We start from the raw sequence: 12,776 nt of genomic DNA, 5'->3' as shown, positions 1-12,776 counted from the left end.
AATGGTCATTTTATATACTGTTCCTTAGTTGGGGTCTGATGATTTCTCATTATTAGATTGAAGTTACACATTTTGAGCAAGAATACCATAGAAGTAGGTTGGGTCTTGCTTGGTGCATCATATCAAGGGGTATAATATGTTGATAGGTCTTGTAACTGGTAATGACAACCATGATCACTTGGTTACAATGGTATCCTTAAGGTGGTTTCTGTACTTCAAAGTTAACTATTTTTTTCTTTATGTAATTAATACATTTCTTGGGGAAGATATGTTGGGATTATACAAATAACTTTTTCCTTAAACTTTTGTTCACTAATTTTAAAGAATCCATTGATCTTGCCTGCAACAAAAATTACTATGTTGTTTGCTTAATAAAGATTTTTTTATTGGAGGGAGGGATTATTTTTAATGCTGCTAAATTTTCTAGAGATTCTAATTAAGCAAGTAAAATCATGGGGGAAGGTAATTGTTACAAAGGATTCAGCTTTGAAAATGCAAGTTGAGAGTTGTGTGTACTTCTCTATATGCTGAGGGTTGAGTAGGAGGGTAAAAGTGAAGTAGATGAACTCCTAGCATTCCTTTTTAATACTGCCCACTTGAGAGAAATTTATATCCTAAAGACATCTTCTAAGTTTTAAATTTAAATTTTCTTTTTAGAGCTAACACATGAGTTTCTACAAATATTGGAGAAAATGCCTAGTAGGCTGAAGAAGATTCGAAAATGGAGGGTAAGAGAACTGACAGGCAGAATGTCAGTCTGTCATTTACATAACATGTACCTAGCTAACCAGTTTGAATTGTTGTGATTAAATCATCTTTACAGTATTGCTGAATAATTCAGCGTATCTCAAGTTACATCTTACATATTCAACTACAGAGTCCAGTGGACTTTGCTAAAAAGCATGTTATATTTTTAAAAACTTTTTTGCAGTGATTATGATGGAAATATCCTCTTAATTTTACAAATGGGGAAACTGAAGCCTAGACAAGTTAAATTACTTTCTCAAGTGCTAGGCTAGAATTTCACTTTTATCTAATTCTAAAGTTGGTGTTTTCAATTTTTTATAGTTTTCCTTCTATACCTCTAAATAAGGCATTTATTTACTGGTGACCTAAAACCGTGAAACCCAGATCATTTTATTTCCATATGTTAAATCTATAATGTTTTTAGTATATAACTTTTATAGGACAAGCAATTTGCATTAAATTATTTTGCTATATCACTGCTTCTTCTGTGTTTTATTTTAATAGGCTAGTCAGGCAGCAGCTAAGAAACCAAAAGTAGATGGGCAGGTATCAGAGACATCACTTCTTGGTTCAACTTTGGTCCAGAATTCCATTTTAGTAGATAGTGTCACTGGTGTGCCTACAAACCCAAGTTTTCAGAAACCATCTACATCAGCATTCCCTGCGCCAGTACCTCTAAATTCAGGAAATATTTCGTTCAAGACAGCCATACATCTGATAATTTGTCAGTGCTAGCAACAGGAATGCCAAGTACTTCATACAGTTTGTCATCACACCAGGAATGGCCTCAACATCAAGACTCAGCAAGGACAGAACAGATGTATTCACAGAAACAGGAGACATCTTTATCTGGTAGCCAGTACAACATCAACTTTCAGCAGGGACCTTCTGTATCACTGCATTCAGGATTACATCACAGACCTGACAAAATTTCAGATCATTCTTCTAAGCAATAATATACTCATAAAGCAGGGAGCAGTAAACACCATGGGCCAATTTCTGCTACTCTGGGAATAATTCCTCAGAAAATGTCTTTAGATAAATATAGAGAAAAGCGTAAACTAGAAACTCTTGATCTTGATGTAAGGGATCATTATATAGCTGCCCAGGTAGAACAGCAGCACAAACAAGGGCAGTCAAAGGCAGCCAGCAGCAGTTCTGTAACTTCTCCCATTAAAAAGAAAATATCCATCGCAAATACTGAAAAATACATGGCAGATAAAAAGGAAAAGAGTGGGTCACTGAAATTACGGATTCCAATACCACCCACTGATAAAAGCGCCAGTAAAGAAGAACTGAAAAAATAAAAGTTTCCTCTTCAGAAAGACACAGCTCTTCTGATGAAGGCAGTGGGAAGAGCTGACAACTGTTTACAAGATAGTGGAGAAAAATGTACATACATTTTTGTATGTTTAGATATTACCATAAATACTCAGGATTGGAGCTGCTTGTAAGTATAACAATATACAGAATAACTTTATTTTATCTTGTCAGAGTCCATCACTAATCTAAAACAAAGGTGGCACTTTTTTATGTTAACCTTAAACTCTAGGCCTTACTGGAAGACACTGATAGGGGACACTTCACTACCAGATGCATATGCAGTGCCACAGATGGTCATTTATACTGCGAGGCACTGAAATTTTGCCTTCAGAGGTTCTGACCAGATTGGCTGCTAAAATAGCCCCAAACTTTCTGAAGGCTTGAAGAGGAAAAATTAAAGTTTACATACTCTTGATGTGAAGTGCATTTAAATGTTTGTTGGCTTGTTGCAGTTCTATGAAACAGAGCTGTTAATAATGGTTATGTGGATTACTGTGATTTGAAAACAAAATTCACAATAACTTAAGCTAGTAGAGATATAGTGAGTTGTTTCTTTTAAAGAATTTTACACTACATATTTTAACACTAAACAGGGATCACTTTTCCTTTAGCATTCAGAATGACACTATATTCTTAAATATACCCCTTCTCTGAAGTGTGTTTGTGTGTGATGCCATATTTCTTTTTCAGGTAAATGTAGTCTTCCTTATAAAACAAATTAAACCTATTGTCTCTCGATTCTTTAATGTTCTAACAATAAATAAAATAAAAAAGAAAAGATCACTGACTGTGCATTATACCTGTATTTATAGTTTATGGTTATCAGGAAGCTCTGTAAAAAAGAAAAGGTCAGCCTCCCAGGCAAACCACTAGCGGAGGTTTTACATTTGTTTGCACATCTCGGTATATTTCTGTTGAGGTAAAGTTTGCACAGTCATCTGACTTCTTTTTTTTTTTTTTTTTTTTTTGAGACGGAGTTTTGCTCTTGTTACCCAGGCTGGAGTGCAATGGCACGATCTCGGCTCACCGCAACCTCCGCCTCCTGGGTTCAGGCAATTCTCCTGCCTCAGCCTCCTGAGTAGCTGGGATTACAGGCACGCACCACCATGCCCAGCTAATTTTTTGTATTTTTAGTAGAGACGGGGTTTCACCATGTTGACCAGGATGGTCTCGATCTCTTGACCTCGTGATCCACCCGCCTCAGCCTCCCAAAGTGCTGGGATTACAGGCTTGAGCCACCGTACCCGGCTCAGTCATATGACTTCTGATCAAACATTAGATTTTAAAACTTGTTTAGATTTTGTCTTAAACACCAGTAATACAGCTCTTGTTTATCAGCTAATCTTAAATTTATTCTGTGGTAAATCTTTGAGTTGTTGTGTACATTTGAGATAGGTTGGATTCAACCTCTGTTGAACTGAAAACTTAATTTCTTCTCTGTATGAATTATTTTTGTTACAAAGCCACTAATATGTGCACAATTGTAATTTTACTCAAGTATGTTGCTGTTGTAAATATTAGAGTTTAATCTTGTGCCCTACCTTTATTTAGCAATTACCTAATTTGCCAGTAGCTTTATAATTTTTAAAAATAATTGTTCATTATTTTGTCAATGTTATTTGAACTTGAACTTGAGGTACTTAGGAGCCTCTTTGTGTAGGGACTGTGCCTAGGTAGCATGTCCTAACATTTGTTCTTGTCTTGCATAACTTTGGTAATCTTTGTCATTATATGTAACTTCATTGCTCTGTATGGCAAAATATTATATCCATAAACATGGCAATTCTAATACAGTTATACTTTTACAGTGGTACATAATCCAAGGACTAGTGTAGAATTAAGCCGAGTGCAAGATGAGGGAGGGAAGGGTTTTCTTGGTAATTTAGATGTGAAACCTCTACAGAGCTATCATGTAAAAACTACGAAAGGTGGTTGTGCTACTGTATAATTGAGGGTGATAATACCAGGAATTTTAATAAGATTTTGTAAAGACTCTCCAGAAAAGTAGTGAACTTATTTTCAGTAGACATAGAAAACAATGTCAATATTTAAGGTCTGTGACTATAGTTAAACTTCACTAAGAATTTGCAGAATTGTTTTGAGATGTAGGAATAAAGGTAATTTTGTTGAATCTTCATTGGTGCTAATGATGGACAGTTAAAAAGATAGCTAGTATATATCGTTATGGGTCAGTACTTATTAGTACTTCCAAAATTGAATTTGAAATGCTATGTATTCACTTTTCACTCTGTAAATGTAATTCTTTACAATGACTTTATTTATTAAAGGGCAGCCAGTTGTCATTTTTACAGGATTGTGTGAGCTATTCAAACTCTTTAACCCCTGAACAGGATATTAAGCTTCCAAAATAATGATGGCGATAAATATGGAAATCCATTTTAAGTTTCATTTCCATTAAACAAAAACTCCTATAATACATACTATCATGGATTTGCTTTGTCCATCTTATTTGCATACAGTTCATCTGCCTGGTCCCATTAGGCTCTACCAAAGAAAAAGACTCTGATGAATGGACATTATTACTGGGAGTCTTCTTATAAGTGGCCATAAATAAACCAAAGTAGTATCATCAAATTTAGGTATGAAATTCCACATGTGCAAAGTACTGTTAAAGTGATAACATTTTTGATGAGATTTAAAGAAAAAGACATTTGAAATATTAAAAAGCATTATCTTTTAATGTCCTGTAAGAGTGAGTCATTTTTAAGTTGTGTTTTCCCTAGATCACAGATGTTACCTTTACACAAAAGCACATTGCAAAGGTTTTACTTCTACCTCTTCCAGCTAGTTTTCCAGTATTGAGCTGTGCCCCCCTAAATATTTGCCTTAGCTATTTTAAAATATGGTATTTTCAGACCAAAGCAAAGGGGTGTTTGTTCACTGAAACATTAATCTTAAAGGCCTACTTAACAAAACAGGCAGTAGCATCCTTTAGTGGTGAAACCTGTTTCTTAGTTGCAGGTATGTAAATACCAAAAAAAGTCCTGTTGTCAACCCTGGGTTTATCTTTGAAAGCAGTTCAGTGTGCATCTTCGTCTTCCTCTATGTGTGCTGATTCGCCCTGGTTAAGGTTCTTAGAGTCACCTAAAGGAAATTTCTAACATAATGTATGGTTTCTTTAATGAGTGGCTGCTTATATTACTTTGTAGTAACAGATTGTATTATTTAGAATACCTAACTTTTTTGGCGTATCCTCTTTGAACTAGAAAAGACTAATTGAGGTCTGTTTCTGAGAACCAATATGAAATGTTTTCAGTAGCATCAGATACCCTTGCCTTAAAAGATTTCAAGCACATTTTCTTTTATATTTGAGAATTTAAATTGCTGACTTGTATTCCTTAAGCAACCTTAGAAATAAACCACTGCTTATATCTGCATGAATGTTATGCACTTCATGAGTACACTTAGTTGATTAGATATTCCAGATTTTGCATCTACTGTAGACATGGGGCCTTTTTTTTTAACGTAACATCTTAGGAAGACAATTCTCTCACGATACTACACCAATTCCAGTTTTTATCCAAATGAAAAGCATACCTGCTTAAATTGCTAAGTGATTTTTAGGATGTCTTTGCTGAGAATATTTGGAGGCTCTTGTTAGGAAGAATCATTGATTATTTCTCCTGATTTCTGCCTCAGAGATTCTGGGGAGGCAGTAGGATTCAATGACTACCCAGATGAGGGGTCAACAAATCTCACACTTGAATTAAATGAGTTCACAGGATAACAGGTGCTAATCTCATGTGCCCTAAGATGGGCTTATGTAGACAGGGATTTCTGCATTGGAAAAGCAGCACATTCTCTGGCCTTGGATACCAAGCTATGATACTAATGTCTTTAATTTGAGGATCACATGTTGATAATAACAAATAAGTGAGCCATCTAATTGCTGTAAGCTGACATATATGGAAGCCAAAATCAAAAGTTTTTTAAGTTTCCCTGGAACATCTCTTTTTATTAAATCCTGCCAGTGGGACTGAAAAGCTCAAACTGTTTTCAGCCTAATACTATACATTCGTTTTCTATCCTGCAGTGTCAATTTGGGAACAGCCAGTTTTTGACTCTACCCCACCTTCTTTCTATAATTTACTGTTTACCTATTCAACCTGAAAGATTCCTTAAGTAGGTTGATAAGCAAGATACCTCGAAGATTGAATGGCTAGGAGTAATTCTTTTCTCATATTGGCAACTTAACATTCACTGTGGAATCTATTAATCTCAAAATGTTGAAGGCCGTTTGATTTCTTTTATTTTCAGGTTAGGGGCGGAAACTCAAAACTCCCGAGCATTGCCACTTGAGGAGTTTGTTTGATATGATTTGTCTATTGCTTAATAAGGAGAACATTCTTATTAAGTTATGAGTACATTCTTATTTTTAATGCATTTTTTTCAAGCAATTTCATTTTATTAGAAAACTTTCTATGTACTCATTTGTTGTAAACAGTGATTGTGGGGTTTCATTTTCTGAATGGACTCAAAACTCCAAACAACAATTGAATAGGATGTTTGCTAATAGAAAATCTGAAACAGGAATATGTGTATATGGCATGAATTAGTCATTGACTTTAATCTTATCTATACAAGGAACTAATAAAATTTGTTTATTCACAACATAAATCCAAGACTCTAACATGTCTTAAGTTAATGTGAATCAGAAGTAAGTTTCAGGCGGGGTGCAGGGGCTCATACCTGTAATCCCAGCACTTTGGGAGGCTGAAGTGGATGGATCACCTGAGGTCAGGAGTTGGAGACTAGCCTGGCCAACATGGAGAAACCCTGTCTCTACTAAAAATACAAAAACAGCTGGGTGTGGTGGTGCGTTCAATCCCAGCTACTTGGGAAGCTGAGGCAGGAGAATCTCTTGAACCCAGGAGGCAGAGGTTGCAGTGAGCCTGAGATCATACCACTGTACTCCAGCCTGGGTGACAGAGCGAGACTTTCTCAACAACAAAACGGAATTAACTTTGAGTCCCAGGAAATGTGAGAAGATCTCTATTATAATTGACTCTATCCAAGTAATTTCATGTATCATCAAGGAGTGCAGGCTTTGGGATCAGATGGTCCATGTTCTAGTCTCATCCCTACCACTTCATAACAGAATGGCATTGGGTGAATTACTTGACCTCATACTTTGATTTTCTTCCCTACAAAGTGTTAGTAGTAGTAGTACCTGTTCATAGAGTTGTGTAAGAGTTAGATGGTCAAGGAAGCCTAGATAGAATAGATAGCAATAAAGAGAATCCTAATAGAGGGATAGATTTGGGATATTGGATGGAATGATGAAGCCCAATCCAGGTGTATAACTGGAACATAAACACTGCATCCCTACTGTGTCCAGAATTCTTTTAAATTATTCATTCTAATTTCTATTTTGAGGTTTTCTTGTCTAACCTCTTGCATGACTCCCATAAAAACCACAAAAGTAATTATTATCTGGGAGGGAAACTATCCATTTAAATTTTTTTTATTTTTTGAGACAAGGTCTCACTCTCACCCAAGCTGGAGTGCAGTGGCGTCATTTTTGGCTTGTGGCCTCCACTTCCCAGGCTCACGCAGTCATCCTACCTCGGCCTCCTGAGTAGCTGGGATTACAGGCACGCGCCACCACGCCCAGCTAATTTTTTGTATTTTTAGTAGAGACGGGGTTTCACCACGTTGACCAGGATGGTCTCGATCTCCTGACCTCGTGATCCACCCGCCTCGGCCTCCCAAAGTGCTGGGATTACAGGCGTGAGCCACCGCGCCCGACCTTTTTTTTTTTTTATTGCATTTTAGGTTTTGGGGTACATGTGAAGAACATGTAAGATTGTTGCGTAGGTACACACATGGCAGTGTGGTTTGCTGCCTTCCTCCCCATCACCTATATCTGGCATTTCTCCCCATGTTATCCCTCCCCAACTCCCCACCCCCTGCTGTCCTATTCCCCTATTCCACCCCCCCCCACAGACCCCAGTGTGTGATACTCCCCTTCCTGTATCCATGTGTTCTCATTGTTCACCACCCACCTATGAATGAGAACCATGCGGTGTTTGATTTTCTGTTCTTGTGTCAGTTTGCTGAGAACGATGGTTTCCAGGTTCATCCGTGTCCTACAAAGGACGTGAACTCATCGTTTTTTCCTTTTTTTTGTCTGTAGAACAGGGTTTTGACATGTTGCCCAGGGTGGGCTCAAGCCATCCACCCACCTCAGCCTGCAAAAGTGCTAGGATTACAGGTGCGAGTCACCACACCCAGCCCCTTCAAAAATGTTTAATCATAAGCTGTTCTTTAGATTGCTTGCCAACTTCCCTCCCCATCCCAACAATTTTCCTACACCTTCCACTTGAAAGAAGATGAAAGCTAATAGCAGTAACTTTGATAAAGTAGAATTAGGATAGAAAAGTCACTTATTTTAAAATACATTTTCAGGCCAGGCATGGTGGCTCACACCTGTAATCCCAGCACTGGGAGGCCAAGGCGGGCAGATGACCTGAGGTCAGGATTTGAAACCAACCTGGCCAACATGGTGAAACCCCATCTCTACTAAAAAATAGAAAAAACTTAACTGGGCATTGTGGTGTGTGCCTGTAGTCCCAGCTACTCAGGAGGTTGAGGCAGGAGAATCACTTGAGACTGGGAGACGGGGATTGCAGTGAGCCAAGATCACACCACCTTACTCTAGCCTGGGCAACAGAGCAAGACTCTGTCTCAAAATAATTTTTTTATTAAATTAAAAATAAAACATTTGGCCAGGCGCGATGGCTCAAGCCTGTAATCCCAGCACTTTGGGAGGCCGAGGCGGGTAGATCACGAGGTCAAGAGATCGAGACCATCCTGGTCAATATGGTGAAACCCTGTTTCTGCTAAAAATACAAAAAATTAGCTGGGCATGGTGGTGCGTGCCTGTAATCCCGGCTACTCGGGAGGCTGAGGCAGGAGAATTGCCTGAACCCAGGAGACAGAGGTTGCAGTAAGCCAAGATCGAGCCATTGAACTCCAGCCCGGGTAACAAGAGCAAAACTCCCTCTCAAAAAAAAAAAAAAAAAAATTTTCAGCCTAAATGTAACATAAATATTTTTTATATCACAGTAAGAGATTTGTCACACTGGTGCTGATTGCCAGTAAGGGCTTGTTCTATGAACATAAATTGGTTGGGTTTTAACTTTACAAAGTGAGTAATTCTAACCAAACTCATCCATGTCCATTGTTTATTCCTTCACCCTCACCCCCTGCACTTTTCAACATAAAATAAATTGCATGTTTTTGTTTTAGCTGTAGCATATGGTCTGCCTATTTCTTCCCCTCAGGACCACCTCTCAAAACAATGTAGGGCATCACTGACAAAAGGGTCCTATCATATGGACATGAAATTAAGAGGCTTACTTAGATCTTTCAAATGTTCAGACACAGTTGAGGAGGTCTGTTTTCTTTAATCTTTCACGTCAGCCTGTTAGTGACTGCCTTATGGATGAATTCAGCCATAGATTTTCACAATGTTGTGATGTCCTGTCAATAGGAAAAAGCGCTTATTCTCTATAAACTTCACAGTGTGATGACATATACAAACTTTTTTTAAACTATATTACCAAGGCCGGGCACGGTGGCTCAAGCCTGTAATCCCAGCACTTTGGGAGGCCGAGGTGGGTGGATCACGAGGTCAAGAGATCGAGACCATCCTGGTCAACATGGTGAAACCCCATCTCTACTAAAAATACAAAAAATTAGCTGGGCATGGTGGCATGTGCCTGTAATCCCAGCTTCTTGGGAGGCTGAGGCAGAAGAATTGCCTGAACCCAGGAGGCGGAGGTTGCGGTGAGCCGAGATCGCGCCATTGCACTCCAGCCTGGGCAACAAGAGCGAAACTCCGTCTCAAAAAAAAAAAAAAACAAAAAAACCTTTATTACCAGTAGAGAGAGAGGCTGCTTACACTAGGGATTTTTAAATAGCAGAATCACATGGAAAGATTTTTTAAATTTAAATAGCTGCTTTAAACTGAATTAAACTTGTAAGTGCTGTTCATATGAAGAATAAAGATGGCCTAGTACGTGACAGGAGATAGCCTTTAGCTGTTCATTGAGCAGATTAAGTAGGTTATTATCTTGGAGCTACTCATTACACAGTGTACGACTAAAGTATGTTAAAGTTAAGGAGATGCTGTAGATCTACTTTTTAGAACTTGGGAGTTAAAATGTCTTTGGGCTTGGGCCCAGAGCATACAGGAATTTAGTACATAAATGAATTTTCAATGTGATTGAAAACTCAGGCTGTTGTGCCTGGTGAAAACAGTGATGTCCATGGAAGGAAGGACTATATTACTGCTAGGTGAACAATGAAAAGCTTTTCACACCATTCAAGTACTCAAAATCAAGAACTGGACCGGTGTATTGGCATCGCAGTGGTATTTCACCGGACTTTGAGTAAAACTAGATGTGACTGATACCATTTATAAACTATAAGTTTGTGGGAGACATCAGGAAAGAGCTTTGTGGGTGGTAAATCCCAACTCCCACCTTGAGTTGGATAGCCTTGAAAAAACTAGCTCTGAAGCCTGCTCTTTATTTAATAAAGGGAGAAAGATACTACCATCCCCATCAGCAGCCAGAATGAAATGATGTGCCTTTTTCTGGTAAGAGCTCAGTAAATGCTCCCAGCCCCAACCTACCTCCACTCCCAACCTCCTTTCAGACCCTCTTCAAAAGGAAGGAGCAGTAAGAACACATATGTGGACAATGATCATGTAGAGTGTAATTCCAAATAATTGATCATATCTTAAACACAGTGAATAACAAAAACACAGAAGCTTTGAGTACCAAGCCTTGCCTATTGAAAACTTCAGCTTTTTTTTTGAGATGGAGTTTTTTGAGTTTTTTGGGGTTTTTGCTTTTTTGTTTTTTTTGAGGCAGAGTTTTGCTTTTATTGCCCAGTCTGGGGTGCAATGGCTCAACCTCTGACTCCTAGGTTCAAGTGATTCTCCTGCCTCAGCCTCCCGAGTAACTGGGATTATAGGCACATGCCATCACATCTGGCTAATTTTCTGTATTTTTAGTAGAAATGAGGTTTCATTATACTGTCGAGGCTGGTCTCAATTTCCTGACCTCAAGTGATCCACCCACTTTGGCCTCCCAAAGTGCTGGGATTATAGGCATGAGCCACCACACTCAGCTTTTCCAAAATCGTGTTCAATATCCTTATACCTCAGTAGAATAGGAGTAAACTTGTTAACATCAACTTCATGTGTCCATTACTGTGACCTCTATTCACAGTATTAACAGGTCTTATTCTTTGCCATTTCCCCATAAGGTTTAACAGGCTTGATTGTAAATAGTAAGTTGCTTTAAAATCCAATACAAATTCAGATTTGAAAGAATGCTGAAGATCCTTCCAAAATGGAAAAGAAATAAGCCCTACCCTTTCAAAATTATGTTGTTTCTGATCATGTTGACATGCAAGTAAGTAAAATAAAGGACATATTCATTCCTTAATTTCTTTAAATATGAAAAAAGTGTACAAATTTGAGAAAAGTTATACCTACAAAGACTCATCTAATGTTACATATTCAAAGTAAAATCTGTTTTTACCTCACCTGGGCTGCATTTCACATTTATTTCATAAAAACTAAAGCATCTTGGTCTTGACAAATCCTGATATTAGTACTAGAATACTCCTAGTTTGTAGTTGTGCCACCTTGAAATGATGGCAGCCAATAAGAATATCTGTGGCTATAGCTTACAACAATGGATGATGGCCAGGTGCGGTGGTTCATGCCTGTAATCCTAACACTTTGGGAGGCCAAGGTGGGTGGATCATGAGGTCAAGAGTTCAAGACCGGCCAGGCATGGTGGCTCAAGCCTGTAATCCCAGCACTTTGGGAAGCCAAGAGATGGAGATCATCCTGGTCAACATGGTGAAACCCCATCTCTACTAAAAATACAAAAAATTAGCTGGGCATGGTGGCACGTGCCTGTAATCCCAGCTACTCAGGAGGCTGAGGCAGGAGAATTGCCTGAACCCAGGAGGCGGAGGTTGCGGTGAGCCGAGATCATGCCATTGCACTCCAGCCTGGGTAACAAGAGCAAAACTCTGTCTAAAAAAAAGAGTTCAAGACCAACCTGGTCGAGATGGTGAAACCTCATCTCTACTAAAACTACAAAAATTAGCCAAGTGTTCTGGCAGGTGCCTGTAATCCCAGCTACTCAGGAGGCTGAGGCAGGAGAATCGCTTGAACCCAGCAGCAGAGGTTGCAGTGAGCCAAGATCATGTCACTGCATTCCAGCCTGGGTGACAGAGTGAGACTCCATCTCAAAAAAAAATAAAAATAATAACAATAGGTGCCAGTGAAGTTTAGTGAATGAGTGAGATTAACAGCAATGGAAACCTTATCAAAAATGCTTAAGCCTGGCTGGGCACCATGGCTCATGCCTGTAATCCCAGCATTTTGGGAGGCTAAGGCAGGTGGATCACTTGAGGTCAGGAGTTCAAGACCATCCTGGCCAACATGGTGAAAACCCATCTCTACTAAAAATACAAAAATTAGCTAAGTGTGGTGGTGGGTGCCTATAATCCCAGCTACTCAGGAGGCTGAGGCAGGAGAATTGCTTGAACCTGGGAGGTGGAGATTGTTGCAGTGAGCTGAGATCATGCCATTGCACTCTAGCCTGGGTGATAGAGCAAGGCTCAAAAAAAAAAAAATTGCTTAATCCACCAAC

At 38.8% G+C, this 12,776-nt stretch overlaps 1 pseudogene; it reads left to right on the top strand.

The window, feature by feature from the left end:
• The first annotated feature begins 692 nt into the window (after positions 1-692).
• Positions 693-2,345, top strand: LOC141584704 (cyclin-T2-like; annotated as a pseudogene).
• The last annotated feature ends 10,431 nt before the right edge of the window (positions 2,346-12,776 follow it).

This window comes from Saimiri boliviensis, chromosome 5 (assembly GCF_048565385.1).
Source record: "Saimiri boliviensis isolate mSaiBol1 chromosome 5, mSaiBol1.pri, whole genome shotgun sequence".
NCBI classification, from domain to species: domain Eukaryota; kingdom Metazoa; phylum Chordata; class Mammalia; order Primates; family Cebidae; genus Saimiri; species Saimiri boliviensis.
This window is presented reverse-complemented; position numbering and strand designations above follow the sequence as displayed.